Source organism: Pinus tabuliformis, chromosome 8 (genome assembly GCF_031772625.1).
Source record: "Pinus tabuliformis cultivar Carrire ecotype Pingquan chromosome 8, CPIR1, whole genome shotgun sequence".
NCBI classification, from domain to species: Eukaryota; Viridiplantae; Streptophyta; class Pinopsida; order Pinales; family Pinaceae; genus Pinus; species Pinus tabuliformis.
The window spans coordinates 1,183,651,414-1,183,668,400 of NC_142294.1; the positions used below are offsets into that span (position 1 = coordinate 1,183,651,414).

Here is a 16,987-nt window from a genome sequence, read left to right on the forward strand (position 1 = left end):
GCATGTACCTGGACTAACAAAAAACTTGGTATTCGTTTCCATGTTTGAGGATAGAGGCTATGATGTGATCTTTTTGAAAGGAAAGGAATTCCTTTGACACATAGCCACAGGTCAAGTAAAGAAGATAGGAATCCGAGTTCAAAATCTCTATAAGATAGAGGTAGAGGATTGTGTTGCTTTGAGTTCAAAAGCGAAGAGATGTTGAGGCGAGAGGTCGGAAAGTTGTGGCATAGGCGATTGGGCCACTTGCATCATGGGGCTTTGAAGTTATTGTAGAAAGTATCTACTGGTCTTCCCAAAGGTACACTTGAGAAAGTTGATACATGCAAGGGTTGTACTTTAGAAAAAATACACCAAGTCTTCCTTTGGAGACAGAGATAGTTGAGTAGAGTCTATTTTGAAGAGAGTCCATTCAGATGTGTGTGGACCATTCTCGACAACGTCCATAACCAAGAACATGTATTATGTTATATTTGTAGATGACTATTCTCATAAATGTTGCATATTTTTCTTACAGAGAAAGGATCAGACATTCACAAAGTTTTGTGAATCCAAAGCATTGGTCGAGAAAGAGTCAGGAAAGAAGGTTAAATATGTACGGAGTGATAATGGTGCAGAATATGTCTCCAATGAGTTTAAGAACTTCTGTGAAACAGAAGGGATTAAACGAGAGTTGACGACACCTCATAACCCTCAACAGAATGGAGATGCTGAGAGGAAGAACAAGATCATAGTAGGGGAATCAAGGGTGATGTTGCATGATCATAGCCTACCACTACACTTGTGGGTTGAGGCATGCAACACAACGGTTTACGTTCAGGAGAATCAAGGGTGATGTTGCATGATCATAGCCTACCACTACACTTGTGGGTTGAGGCATGCAACACAACGGTTTACGTTCAGGACCATAGCCCACATGGGATACTTGAGAGTAAAACACCCGAGGAAGCTTATTCTAGTAATAGGCTAGATGTTGGTCACTTCAGGACTTTTGGGTCATCAGTTTATTTCCATGTGACCAAATATGCAAGGACGAAGCTTGAGCCAACAACAAAGTTGGGGATCTTTGTGGGGTACACTGATAGACCCCACAACTATCGAGTGTACATGCCGACCAGTTGGATGATAGTGGTTTGCAGGGATGTCAAGTTTGATGAGGAGAAGGCGATGCAAGTATCTCTTGAGAGGGAGCTTGAGCTACATGTGGAGGAGGAGCTTTTAGTTCCTAAGGTTGAGGAGCCTCAAATTGATGTGGATTAGCCACATGCAGAGTTTTTGGGATTGGAGACATCCACTTAGGCAAATTATTTGAGAAAGGGAATAAAGCACATTAGAGAGGCTGACAAATTGTTGGATGATGCATGGGAGAATGTGGGAGCACCCTCTTCTCGGCACAGACAGAGAAGGTCACTAGATAAGTACATTGGATACATGGCACTTCTGGGTGCATGTGTTGTGACAGTGCCATCTTCCTTTCAGGAAGCAGTGCATCAACTAGTTTGGGTTGATGTAATGGTGGAGGAGTATGACTCCATAGTTCGAAATAGTGTTTGGGATGTAGTCCCGAGTCCGGGGGACAAGTCAGTTGTAAGCTCCCGTTGGCTTAACAAGGTAAAGAAAGCTGCATATGGTAGTGTGGAGAAGCATAAGGCCAAATTTGTGGCTCGTGGCTTTTCAAAGGTAGAGGGGATTAACTATGATGAGACCTTTGCTCATGTTGCAAGGTACTCATCAATCAGATCTATTTCGGCACTATCAGCACAGATGGGTTGGAAGATCCATCAGATGGATATGAAGACTGCCTTCCTGAATGGCATGATTGAGGAAGAGATGTACATAGAGCAGCCCAAAGGTTTTGAAACCTTAAACCATGAGTCGAATGTGTGCTAACTCAAGAGAGCATTGTATGGGTTGAAGCAAGCACCCCGTGCTTGGTACATCAGGATAGATAACTACTTCATTGGGTTGGGCTTCACGAAGAGTGAAACAAATGCGAACCTATATCACATAGTGGTGGAAGGTAAGTTGTTGATCATTATACTTTATGTAGATGATCTCATACGGACAAATGATAAGAAGCTCATCAAATCTTGCAAGGAGGACCTTACAAGAGAGTTTGAGATGAAGGACATGGGGCTCATGCATTACTTTCTTGGCATGGAGGTATGGCAGGGAGATGGGGAGTTGTTTGTATCTCAGGGAAAGTATGCCAATGAGATATTAAGGAGATTACGCATGGAGAGAAGTAAACCCATGGAGACTCCTCTAGTTGGTAACTAGAGGAAGGAGGATGCTAATTCAGGGGAAGTATTGGAAGCTATTGTTTACAGGCAGCATGTTGGTTCACTCATGTACTTGGTGAACACATGACCATATATGTGCTATGCAGTTAACCAGCTTAGTTAAGTGATGGTTAGGTGTTGGCTTGTTGGGGCCTAGCCTAGGTTCAGAGGTGATTTAGCCAAACAAATCCCAGTACTACTGGCACTTTTGGAAACAGTTCATCGAGTGTGGACTGAGGTCTCACCCGAAATACTATAGGAGGGTACTAAAACTAGGTTTCTGCACCCTGGAGATGTCTGATGAGTTCAAGTGGTCCGCGGTTTGTCCCTGCGCGCATTTTGTTACATGCACTTTCTCGTACCTCGTAGCCTAAGATGTTGCCTTTGCGTAGCCCTACTGGGGGGCCAAATGTTGTTATTACTGCAGTCCTTATTGATATTCCAATGTTAGTTGATTATCTTAGTTTACTTGCATGCTTTAAGTTATACTTAATAATATAAACCATTCATACAGGTGAGCACAATAAATAAATAGTATATTTGCAATTTATATCAAACATGCAATAACCCAAGAAAATATACACAAAATTAAGATAAAACTTCTCTTTATTATTTTCTTCCTCAGTTATAGACTCGACTCCAGGCTATGCACTTAGCTGCAGGGGTTTGCGCACTCAGCTACAAACTACTAGGCCTCTATGCACTCAGCTGCAGAGCCTTCTCCTACCCTATGACCAAAGACACCCTTAGACACTTCGACTCTTGATCTTCACTTCTACTTCGCTTTGCTTCATTATGTTTTACACTTAGAGCCTCGTTCTATTTATAAAATCCCATGGTCCGCGGACCATGGGTAGGCTTACCTTACATTACAAAACTAGGGCGGACAATCCTGTGACTCTGTCATATATTTCACGCTTCGTACCTGTAATTCGTGGAGTCCTTACAACAATATCGAGTCAAAACTTGGGCTTTGAGCCCCAAAACATGCCTTGGGGGGAATTCCATGCCCAACAGCCCCCCAACACAAACATCATGACTTGCCCTCAAGTCACTCGGTCGGCACGGTGATCTTGGCGTGGAGTCCCTCCAACTATTCTCAAACTATGCTGAGGTCCGCAATGCACTGAGCTGCTACTTGCTGGATCTGTTACATCCGTTGTTCCGAGATCTCTGTGTCTAGGGTGTTTCTCTACATCAATGTGTGTATCCCCTATATGTGTGCCTGCTTTCCTTCGATGTTTGCTGTGATAGTGAAGCGCTCTTTGATCCAAGGCAGAACACATGCTTTGAGAACTGCCTCTTTATGTTGTGCCACATCCACTTGCTCCTTCAGTGCTTTGGCTTGTTGCATCCTTGCAAGCCTCTAGTTGATGACTACTGTCTGTGCAGTTCCTCAGACAGTGTTGTATTGCTGTTGGACTTTTTGCACTTATGTTTCCAAGTGCTATATGTTGAGTTCCTCCTACAGAGTCATGAGGACCTCAAGTGCTTTCTGGCTAATCCACATGGTAGCACAGTCCCCTGTGCGTGGTTGCGAACCTTGTGATTCTCTTCTTCTACACGCATCTCTAACATCACACAGCTCCCAGGTAGGATATTTTATTGTCTTGCGCTCCCTTCCAACTGCCTGGAGCACTAAGACTGTCCTTCCCCTGGCTAGTCAGGTGGTCGCACCACCCGTGTGGGGCTCCATCCTGTCCTCCATCATGGTTCTTGGAGAATCCCCACCCTTTATGGTTGCACACTTCCTCATTTGCAACGTGATACCCTATTCCATATGCTTAGCAATATGTAGTCCAATCCAAGGCATCAGACTAACCAATTCATGAAGATAGTTCTCAAACTTGTTAGTATAATCATACGCAACTTGGCTTACCATCCTAGTTTTTTCGGCGAGAAACTCTTCCTTTATCTCACCTTCCAGCTTCTTGACTTCTGTGTCTATCAAAGTGCTTTTCTCTCTTAATTGTACCCTTTCTCTTTCAAGTTCGTGAAGTCTAAGGTTTCCCTGTTGGATTTCTTCCTCAAGTATCATGTGTTTTGTCTCTGCGGCTGTGTGATTCCTTCTTTCTGAGCTTCTTGAACCATCATATCTATGGGTGCGGCGTGCATGGACCAGGCATTGCATGCTCCATAGGGATTACAACATCTTCTTCATACTTCATTGTTAGAAATGCTCACGTGATCAAGGTTTCGCATATGGTCCTATAAGCCCATAGAACCGTTGGTACATGCAGGTCCCAGTCAACGTATCTCACATGGTGGACCGTGTTCAGTACTTTTCACACTTTGTTAAAGGCTTCCACGCAGATAATATTTGGTGCACTTGGTTTGATCATACTTCATTGTTCGTGCCATCGTCTTGGCCGCTCCTGCTTGCCGGTCTCATTTCCTATCATGAGGACGGTGTGAGTTCGTACAGGTTGCTTACCATATGCCTGTACCCATCTGGAGAGGTGGGTGTGCAGGTTGTTTCATCCATAATACTCGGCTTTCATCCACATCTGAGGCTTTCCAAACTTCATGAGCATCATCCTTCTACATTCCCACCAGTCCTCAAAAATCTGCTTGTGCGTACCCCACCACTTTGTGGGCGTAGTGCAGAGTACCCATTCAGAGCGTCAAAACACTGCTGTTCTGGCACTTCTCTCTCAAACTTGTTCAGGAAATCATCCACTGCTGTCAACCCATCATACATAGGAAGATCTCTTACCTCTATTGTCACATAGTGCAGTGACCTTATCATCATGTTGCAGTTGAGCGTAGTTACCTCGTGTAACCGATTCTTCCATCATTTTATTTCCTCGTCCAAATCAGAGGTACAGGAGCTTTCGCGCTCCCACGAAATCCTGCAATGCACTGTAGGATTCACCTAGTCCTATTCCTGAGCGGTTATCTTGTAGATACGGTCTAAATCTTCCTTGATCTCATCGTCATGCACTGGCTCTATGTAGCACTGTTACACAAAAATCTATCACCACGATTATTTGCAGTCAGTATGGGTCCATCATCAACCATACTGTCCTCCTTGGCAAGTCTCATACCTCAGCTCCTCATGTCAAGCTTTAAAAATGAGAGAAAGTCCTTTAAAAAGTATAAATCTCTGGTTCCGCACTTTCTCCTACTATTGCCTGTGGTCTCGCACCCCATGTTCATGTTACCTGCGAACCTGCCCGCTCTGTATCTAAAGGGGTGGGTGCGGACCCCTATAAAAGTCAAAAGGCGCAAGTTTAACTTCAAAAAACTTACTTGTGGTTGATTCTAGATGATTCTAGAAGGTTTCTTGACGTGGATGGCTCGCTCCTAGGTGGTTCATGCATCCCAATATTGAAGGAGCTAATCCCTTGATGAGAGGAGTTATCCCTTTGAAGAAGGAGCTTATCCCTTTGAAGGTGGACCTAGTAACTTCCCTCCATTGCACTATAAATTAAGGCATTGGGCTAGTTGCTGGGGAGGTTGGAAGCTGAACATTTCTAAGGGTAAATGCTGGTGAAATTGAGACTCCCTAGTTAAGCTTGAGAGGAGAGATTACATACCTTTTTGGCTTCATTGGGAAGTGAGTGAACTTGTCAAAGTAGAGGAAACTTCTTGTTGGACCCTGGGAGGAACTTGTACAGCATCAAGGCACAGGTTGTAAAGTTCTTCTTTCATTTGAATTAATACAATCAGATTCATTTTTCTCAACAAATTGTCTTATGTCAGTTGTTTCATAAATTCCTTGATCATTATGATGGATATGCTTTATGATATTGGCTTTTCAGGTGCTATTTAATTTGTTTGCTTGTTTGTGTATGCAGATTTGCTACAAAGGAGCTCATTTGGATCAAAGGACTGAGGCTTCCACAAACTTGCATTGGACCCAAGGTAGGCCTAAAACACCTGTTTGCCTTTGTTTATATATTGCATATTTAGAGAAAGATAGTTTTTGATTGGCTTGCTTGTCACTAGATATCTTTAGATACTAGGGAGGTCGATCTTGTCCGCAAGATTGACTCATTCCGTGTGACAAAATGGCGACTCCACTGGGGAACTGATTTGTTTGATTTTTCCTTTGTTTGGTACTTTGACCTGAGAAACTGTGTTTTGTTTCTAGTTTTTGGCTTGATGATTGTGGGATTGGGTAGATCTACTTGATTTTGAATTATTTTTTATTTTTCATAGCTTTGGGAGAGGATCGCATCCTCTAAGTTAAGCACAGTGCGGACTTGTCCACACTTTTGCTTTGTGCACAGAGCGGGACCGCACCTGTGTAAACTGGGTGCCTGCGTACCCTGTCAAAATTTTGAAAAATTTCAAATTTTCTCTTTTTTATCAGTTTAGATTTTGTTTATAGGTTTTTAGCCACTGCCCAGACCTGCATGTAACTTGTCAGAAGCTTTCCTTGGTTTGATTTCATTAGCGTTAGGGTTTTAGGTGAAATTCATAGAAATTTTGTGCTTGGGTTTGATTTTCATTTTGGTCTTGTAGTAGCTCTGAGCTTAGAAGCTGTAGAAACCTCAGATCACCTTGGTCTTTACCAGTCTTCTTGTGAGTTTGACCATTTGCAAAATCTACCTTTGTTGAGGAATCCACCTTGTGTTTTCTCTTTACGAAACTTCGAAAAGCTTGTGTTCAAAGTGTGAATTTCATTTTTAGGAAAGAAAACAAGAGCTCATTGTTTTTTGACTAATTTGTGATTCTGGACAAATTAGTCCTTAGTTGGATTATAGCTAAGTAAAACATCCTTGGAATTACATCTCGTAAGCTTTTACTTCAATAGCTTTTTACTTCAATAGTTTTTCTTAGGTTTTATAGATCTCGAAATTAGTTTTGTTAATAGTTTTGAGTGCTTTATAAAGATATAGAAATACAAAATCTATTTTGAGGAAATGTTTGTTTTGTAGTATTTGAGTTTTGGATAAGAAAAAGGAAATTTTTGTGAAAATAACTAGTGGTCTCGTTTTGAGTGCTTTGAAAAAGACAAAAGCTTTTCCTTTGATTTCGTTGTTAAGAAAGATTTGTGTTTACAAGTATTTGCATTCTCAAACTCTCTCTTAGCTAGAGGTTCATTGAAAAGAAAGGATTGCTTTTCATCTTAAGTGCATCTTTTTAGTGATTTTGAGTCGAGTCTGTACACCACGAGTTTCATCTCCGCCACCTCTTGTCCTAAAGAAAAGCCAATAAAATTAACGCTTAAAGTAAAATCAACTTAGTAATCTTTTTATTTCTTAGGGCTCTTTATCACCAACTAGCTTAGGCTAGTGTCTTGGAATAGGTTTTAGTTAACACTCCAAGACAGTAAAACAAACAAGTAGCTTATCTTGCGGTAGGATTAAATCCAATTGTTACATCTATGCTCTGGGAAAGCTCCTCTTAAAGGAGAAGCATGAGATCGTGTCCGAACCAGTGAGGGGATCAATCCTCCTTCATTGGGAACGATGCCAGATATTCATGTATTAAAAATGGTAAACCTCAGATTAACCATTGTCGAGGAGCCTGGGGTCACTTGTTGGTAAACCTTGGATTATGTCAAGGAGCCTTCAAGGGGATTGAGCTTGTTACTCTGCCCTTGCGTGTGTATCGGATCGTAGACTGTTCCCCCAGGTATATTTGTTGCCGTTGGTAACCATAGTGACCATATTCTTTAGGATTCCTCCTAAGGTGACAGTGGTGGGAAGATCCCACTGTACCTGGAGCAGACATCGGCTAGACTCACTTGGATTTTCTGGGGGGTTCTCTTCACTCAAGACGGTTTAGTGGAGGAACTTGTGCTAGTCTATTCATTAAGCAGGTTGCCGGGGTAACTTTTCCAACCGCCATTTCTGTATTGGACTCTACGACGTTGGATTTCATCACCAACTAGTGTTTTCAGTACATAAAGTTACTGTTTATGTGTGGTTTGACTCCTTAGATTCTTTAGGCGTGTGTTTCAAAGTTGTTTGTTTCTTTAGAGACTTTAGGCGGTTTTCATTGAGATTTTACTTTGTTTGCATGTGCAGTAATTAAAACTTTTTAATCGTGGCTAAATTACCGAGGCAGTCCCGTAGACTTCGGGGCCAGCCTCCTGAGTTTTCACCAAGCCAGTTAGAAGGGCTAAGAGCCCTTGTTACTCCTAGTGAAAGTAGAGTAGGGTCACCTGAAGAAGGAGAGTCTTCTTTGGTCATACACCCTGATTACCAAGCTTTAGTAGCAGATTATAATTCGCAGCCTATTTTAGTTTCTGAAGTTACTAGTAGTTTTTCATCTTCTACCGAATTCACCGAGGAACCTGAAATATTTGAACCAGAAAGTGAACCTCCTGCTACTCCAACATCGGGGTTAGCCTCTCCAGCTTCTAGTGGTCCTGATTCACCCAGGGTAGAAAGAGTTATTACTCAAAATCTTCCTTCTAGACTTATAACACATATTTCATTAAAATTGGAAATTTTTTATTACAAGAACATTCTAGAATTGAGTTTTTTGGTTATTTTGAAATTCTAGATCCACCATTTAATTCCAAATTTAACGAAATGTGTGTTTTATTGCCATCGAAGAACTTGCTACTCCAGAAGAGGAAGGCATTTCTATCCCTGAAGATCAACCAGTTATAGAGCTTAGGGAGCATGAATCCATATTTTACAGTCCACCAAGGAGTCAAGCTTGGTATCTTTCATTGACTAATTTTTTGGAAAACCCAGGACTAAGTTTTTCACCACCTCGTATTCCTTTTCACCCGACACCTAGAGGTTATTATCCTCTGTTAAATATGTCGAGACAGTCGTCCATGTTTTCTCAATCTCCAGAAACTTTTATTCATGGCGGTCCTTCTGTTCCCTCTGGGTATCAGTCTCTTGCTGGTACTTTTTCGGGAGCATCTCCTCAACCTAGTCAACAAGGGTTATTAACTGGAAATAACGGAACTAAACCGTTGAGTGTAGAAGATATTCTTATGATGTCAGGTACCGTTCCTAATCCGCAACCTCAAGGTGGCCAGTTACCGCCTGGGGGGCAGCCTCAAGGTCCTCAAATATCGCCTGGGGGGCAACCTCAAGGTACTCTGGGGGGGGGACCTCAAGGTCAGTACATACCTGCGGGACAGTACATTCCTCAAGGTCAACCCCAGACTCAGTATGTACCTCAAGATAAACCCCAGTACCAATATGTACCTCAAGGTCAACCTCAGTATCAGTACGTGCCTCAAGGTTATCAACCCCAAGGTCACTACCCAACTCAAGGTTTCCAACCACGTTCCGGTCAGTCATTTGTTCAAGGAACTGGAAATGTACCGTTGAATTATCAATCCTACCCTCAACCAGGTTATGGTCCTCAATATGCTCAACTTGTGATGGGTCCATACCCCGGAATGAACTTAGTGTGGGATCCATCACAATCCCAATAGATATTGCAACCGAATGTGCAATTGTCTTTTCAATCTGGACAACCTTTAGTTTCTGGTTCAACCCAACAACCTGTCCAGTCTACTATTCAAATTTCTGCATCTTCTGTAGTTTCTCAGCCTGGGCCTAGTACACCTCGTACTCTACCTCAAACGACTACTGCAACATCTGTTCCATCTACCCCACCTACGTCCGGAGTATCTACAGCCCCAGTTTCTACTGTCCCTGTGTCAATTCCTCAAGTATCTTTACCTCAGTCTGGACCCACAATCCAGACTTCGGTTCAAATACCTGTAGGACAACCTGGTCCAAGTACGGTTGTCACAAGTCAACCCCAATTTACTTATCAACCGTACTAGGGACAGTACCAATACGGTCCCGCTGTGCAACAGCCAGTCTATCAGTATCAACCATACCCTGGGTATACATATCAACAACCTCAACAACCCCAGTATGGTTCGGTTAATCCTGGTTTTTTGGGAGGATATAATATCCCAAATGCGATTCCCATTCCTAGTTATCCTGGATATCCTCCTCCTGGGGCTGGTCTAATGACCCAGAGTTTCAGGGACCCTAATCGTCAGTTATCGCTTATCGCAACATTGGATTTGCCTGATTTGTCGCGCCTTACGAACGATCCGATTAACTATCTTCCATTTTGGCCGCCAATGTCGAATAAGTTGCCTAGTGATATTCCCAAGTTCGAAGGTAAACCAGGAGAGGACCTGTCAAATCATGTGATGACCTATCACCTCTGGTGTGCCTCTAATTCCATCTCAGATGATTCAATCTGTTTAAGGCTTTTTCAATGCACTCTAATTGGTCTTGCGGCCAAATGGTATATAGAATTACCGCGAGCCACTTTTTATAATTTTAGTCAGTTAGCTACTTCGTTTTTAACTCATTTTCAGTTGCCGGTCAGGTATGATAATGGCACAGAGTTATTAACTTCATTAAAACAGTCAACGTCCACTTACATTTCCGATCACATTCATGAATGGAGACGTCGACGGCGTTTAGTGAAAGTTTTTATCCCGGATCAAATCTTAGCTGAATGGTTTGTCAAATCATTACTACCGAAGATTACTGAAGATGTAGCTAAAGCCGGAGTAGTTACTGAGGAGCAAGTAATTGCTCAAGCACAGTACCTTGACCTAGTTTACACGCAGTCAGGTACGTTACACGAGAAAATCCCCGATCTTCCCAAACAAAATCAAATAGCTGCAGCTCCGTCAGGGTCTCATGCTGCTGATGGCATGATTGGTACGGTTAATACTAAAAGTAAGAAGAAATATTCCAAGAATTCTTCTCCTATCATAACCTTACCAGATTCCCCGACAGGAGATTCTTCTGTGGAAATTTCTCCTGATATTCATGTTGTAGAGTCATCTTCAGCTAAATCAAAATCCGACGGTAAGAAGAAAGGGAAGAAGAAAAATAAAGCAGACAAAAACTCAAAAGAGAAACCAGAAAAAACGGAATCTACTGATGAGAAATGCAAACCTCGTTATCCTTGTCTTATTTGTGAAGAAGAACATTTTACAAGAGACTGCCCTCATCGTGCAGAGGTTGCAAAAATTGTCAAAGGTTCCCAAACACCTGCTGTTTTGAAGGATCCTTTTCCTAGTCAAGACAGTAAGATGATAGGTTCTTCCTCGAATGCCTCCGAAGAACCCATAATGATGATGTCCCATGTTAGGATTGCGACTCGGTCGCAAGATTACGGAAGTAAAAGTCCTGTTGGTGGAAAGGAACCAGAATCTTCTAATTCAAATCCATCAACTTCAGCTCCCGGTTCTGATCTGCTATAGATCGAGAAACCTAACCTGGACTTAGTAATCAAACCGCTCGCCAAGGGTATACTTCGAAAGTCTGCTTTCAATCCTCATGCAAGAGCGGCTCAGAACTATAACATTGTTGAAGATTTAGCTGTTTCACCTTCAGCAATGTCGGCTTTGGAAGTGCTGCAGTCATGTCCAGCACAGCGTAAATTACTATTGTCGGCTATAGGAGCTGTTGACGTTCAGGACTCGAACCTGATAATTTTCGATCTAGAAAATAGTACACCTCGTTTGCCTCATCAAATGGCTTTCCAGATTCCAGTGTTAGTAAAAAACAGGCCCTGCTATAGGACTGTGCTTGATGAGGGAGCCTCGACGTGTATTATGTCGATTCAGTGTTGGAGATCGCTTGGTTCTCCTACGCTTAACCAATCCCCGACGATTCTAAAGGCCTTTGATGGCCGTGGGTTTCATCCTTTTGGCATTCTACAGGATTTTCCTATAGGGGTTGAAGGAAAAACTGTTAATCTAGATGTGGAAGTGGTCGATGCCCCTCTGGATTACAACCTTCTCTTGGGTCGTAGTTGGTCTTACGCTATGACAGCTGTCGTTTCATCGGTCTTCCGGCTTGTGAAGTTCCCTCATAATGGAAAGATCGTAACTATAGATCAGCTGGCTTACTTTTCGTCCAACCCAGCCTCTTCTGAAAGTATTCAACATGTCGGTAAAACGACCATCCCTTATAAGGATGTTGGAGTAGGACTCGTTAAAGATTCCGGTTTACTGGGCACTTTTTCTTTTCCTCCTCCTAATGTATCATCTTCTATAGCAACCATTCATATGATTTCATCGGACGATCTTATTTATGACGATCTTTGGATCGTACCCTCTGAATCTGAAATAGATTCATTCAGTGATGCTATGCCTTTGAGTCCATATGAAATTGCGTATCAGGCTCTACAGTCATTTTCCGACCCGTCTTCGACCCAATCTAACTTAATGAACGTAGTCCATGACAAATCATGTTCAACTTCGAACTCAGATCTAATAACGTTTTCCAAACCTATTCAGACAGATGAGCAAATTTGTGAAATCCTATGCGTGGATGACTTACCATGGGAAGATCTTCATCACAGATCTTTGTTTTTACTTGAGATCGATCGTTTTGAAAATGATTTTTCATCTATTTTCTCAATCGATTATGTCAAGGAAGCTCAGAGTCCAATGAAAAATCCTGATTCTGAGCTAAATTTGGGAAACGTTTCCCGAACTAATCCTATTGATGTTTCGATTAAGCCGAGAATTGTTGAAAACGTTCATATAGGTGCCTCTTGTACAGAAGATGAAATTCAAACATATAAGGCCCTATTTCAAGAATTCTGCGACGTGTTTGCCTGGTCATATGAGGAAATATCAGGAATCGACCCCACCATTGTTGTTCATGAAATCAAAACCTACCCGGATGCCAAACCCGTCCGACAACGTTTGCGTCAGATTCACCCGCGAAAAGCTGTTGCCATTAAAGTAGAAGTTGAAAAATTACTGAAAGCAGGGTTCATTTATCCTATCCCATTAACGGACTGGGTATCGAACATTGTTCCTGTCAATAAAAAACAAGGAACAATAAGAATATGTATCAATTATAGGGATATTAATCGAGCCTGTCCAAAAGACAATTACCCAACACCCTATATCGATCAAATCATTGACGTTTGTGCCGGTAGTGAACTTTTTTCCTTTATGGATGGTTTCTCCGGTTACAATCAAATAAATATTCTACCTGCTAATCAACCAAAAATGGCTTTCATCTGTCTATGGGGGACATTGCTTATTGAAAATTACCCTTTGGGCTCAAGAACGTCGGGGCAACTTTTCAACGGGCCATGTCTTACGCGTTTCACGACATCAAACACATTGTGCAACCTTATCTTGATGATTTACCTGCTCATTCATTACATCGAGCTGATCATCTCATCCATTTACGAGCTATCTTTATGAGATGTAGGCATTATCGAATTAGGTTGAATCCACATAAGTGTGTTTTCTGTATAGAAACGGGTCGGTTACTTGGGTTTGTAGTTTCGAAAGCCGGCATTCGCGTCGATCCCTCGAAAGTTGAAGCTATCATCAAATTGCCTCCTCCTTCGAGTCTTCGCCAACTCCAAAGTTTGCAAGGGAAAGCAAACTTTTTACGACGATTCATTCCTAACTACGCCAAGATTACTAAGGGTTTTACCCGGTTGTTGAAGCAGAATACACCATTCTTTTGGGACGAGATAGCTGACAAATCTTTTGATGCTTTAAAACATGCGTTAACCCATGCGCCACTGTTACATCTGCCCAACTACAACCAGGACTACTTCTTATATCTCGCCGCTTCACATTCCACCATTGGGATGGTCTTAGTTCAGGAAGATGAATCCAGTAGTGAACATGTGATATATTACCTTAGTCGGACCTTAAATCCCACTGAGCTAAAATACTCACATGTGGAGAAATTGGCCCTGGCAGCTGTTCAAGCTGTCCAGCGATTTCATCATTACATTTTACTATGCAAAACTACAGTCATTTCTGATTGCAACCCTATGATCTATATTTTAACTAAACAATTGCTAGGGGGCAAGTACTCCAAATGGATTGTCATCCTGCAGGAGTTCGACCTAGAATTTGAAAAGTCTAAGTCGAAGAAATCTTTAGTTTTTGCGGAGTTAATGTGTGACTTCCCGCGTGCTGATATGGAAATAGTGGCCGAGGAACCCATTGCAGATGAATCGTTATTTCTAATCAGCACTTTAGATCCTTGGTATGGAGATGTCATAGTTTATCTCCAAACCCAATCCTTTCGGCCCGAACTTTCAAAATCGGAGCGTCGCAAAATACGATTTCAGTCCCAACAATACAAAATTATTGGAGATACACTTTATCATTACGGAGTGGACTCTGTTTTCCGACGCTGCTTAACTCACGAGGAAGCCGAAAGAGTTCTTAATGACTGTCATTCAAGAGCATGTGGCGGTCATATGTCTGGGTTTGCCACGGCCCAAAAGATATTGCGCGCTGGCTATTTTTGGCCGTCTTTGTTTAAAGACTGTATTAATGTGATCCGAAAATGCCACAACTGCCAAATTTTTGATCGAAAGATGCGCGCTCCTCCTGCTCCTCTCCACCCTATAATTGCCATCGGTCCTTTCGCCAAATGGGGAATCAATTTTATTACATGTAACCCTCACTCGGCTGGGGGGCATGCATACATTATTCTCGCAGTAGATTACTTTACCAAGTGGGCCGAGGCGATGCCTACATTTGAGGCAGATGGCAAAACTGCTGCAATTTTCATATTCAATCATATAATTGCTAGGTTTGGTGTTCCATAAGCGATTATTACTGATCATGGACGTCATTTTCGAAACATTATGATGACGGAACTTACAGACCAACTTGGCTTGCGTCACGATAGTTCAACACCTTATTATCCACAAGCTAACGGTCCGGTTGAAGCCATCAACAGAGTTCTAGTTGTCATGATCCGACGAATCATTGGGATTCATTGGTCAAATTGGCATAACATGCTATTCTCAGCGCTTTGGGCACATCGAACCATGGTAAAATCGTCAACTGGTTTCACTCCTTTCCAACTAGTTTATGGTTTGGAAGTTGTGCTACCTATTGAATGCGAAATCCCATCATTGTGAATGGCCATCGAATTACTTCCAGCCACCTCTGAAGAGGAGAGACGTTTCTTATACTTAGCTCAGCTAGATGAGAGTCAACAAGATGCTGCATTAGTAATCGAAGCTCATGCCAAACGTATTAAAGCTCAGTATGATCGAAATGTCATCCCTTGAAATTTTTCAGAGGGAGACCTAGTTTTATTGTATGATCAAGCAAATGATAAATTAGGTGCTGGAAAATTCGTGCCTATGTGGCATGGTCCCTATATTGTTAAGCGAAAACTGGAAAAAGGGGCCTATGAACTGGTAGACTTTGATGGGATCTCTTTAGGTAAACCCAGAAATGGTCTTTACCTGAAGAGATATTATGCGTAAATTTAGATGTGGAGATCTTAGTTAGGTTAATTTTCTTTATAGCTAGTGTATTTTAGATTTTAAAGTGTGCTTAGTTTTAGAGAGTGTTTTGTCATTATTCCTGCTTATCTTGATTTTACTCTTGATACTGCAGATGTCGACATCTCTCCAAACATATATTGGTTTCGCTGATGGTGCTTGTCGTAATGCACGGAATATTTCTTCCGCAGCTTGGGTTATCTATTCGCCCTCTGATGAGTTGGTATCTATGCATGGGGTGAGCCTCGGTCAAACAACGAACAACATTGCCGAATATAGTGCAGTGATTGAGTTATTATCCGAATCCATCTCATTTGGGATTCGGAGTTTGATAGTGAGGTTAGATTCTGAACTCGTTGTGTTACAGCTTAATAGAGTATATGCCATTAGAAATCCAGTTTTATTAAGATTATTTTTGAGAGTTCGTCTCTTGGAACGTGAGTTTGATTACATTGAATATCAGCATATTCCAAGATATTTAAACACATTAGCAGATGCAATTGCTTCTCGAATGTTAAATAGACATTTGCAATAAATCAAACAAGTAAATTCAAAAACATTTCATAACATGTTTTGCAAGGTGAGCCGGTAATAATGTCATAATATATCATAGTAGTGTGTCAAATATACATCGTCTTCGATCATAGGTTGAAAAACACCTTATGATCGGCAAAAATGATAAGTACAAAAAACAAAAATGTCATATGTGTCTACAAAGCGACCATCCTATCACTGGTGATGATCTCGGTATGAAACCACTGTACGAGCCACCCTACACAGGAACCTCCTAAAAGGTCCTGGGACCCCAACCACATAGCACTGTAGCCTAATAGGAATGTCATCTATAGTGGTCTCTGGAATGTCCACTGTTAGGCGCTCTAGATGGCTCTCCAACTCGGCCAAAGTCTCTGTGGCCTCGTCCTGTGGGGCCGGTGCCGCTGCAACTGGTTGTCTCCTCTCGTAAGGCCGGAGATTGGCTAGACGCCGTGGACCTACATCTGCATTTGAAATTTTACTATCAATTTTGAGACGAAATAAAAACAAAAATATATACATTAGATTAAAAAATGTCAAAAATGAGGTTACCTGAATTGTCCCATTGCTCTCCTGGCGGAAGAGCCATGTCCGGGTCACCATGAAAATCAACCCTGGCATAAGGAAAATCTTGAATAGCAAATACGTGGTTCTCTAACCAGTGAAAGTACTCAGGAGTGAATCGAACAACTTCCATCCCCTCCTCAGGATGACGGGCCATAACTGCGACCCATCGCATCAATTTGGGCTCTCGAGGAAGCCCAACCTCCATGGTGAGATGCTGGGGGATCAACATCGGAACCCTCTCCAAGCCAAAACTCACAACTAAAGCACCATAACCAAAGGTCTTCAGTTGTCCATTTTTGGCTCTGGTCAGTTGGCCTTTTATGTTAGCCAACACAGCCTCGCACTAGTTGAAGACGGTGCCTCGAAAGCAATCAACTACCATCTGCATCTGGGATCCAGTG

General features: G+C 42.1%; 1 pseudogene; it reads right to left on the bottom strand.

Moving 5' to 3' along the window:
• Positions 1 to 16,740, bottom strand: part of LOC149239583 (alpha-bisabolene synthase-like) — a 49,420-nt pseudogene extending 32,680 nt beyond the window's left edge.
• Positions 16,741 to 16,987: the final 247 nt, after the last annotated feature.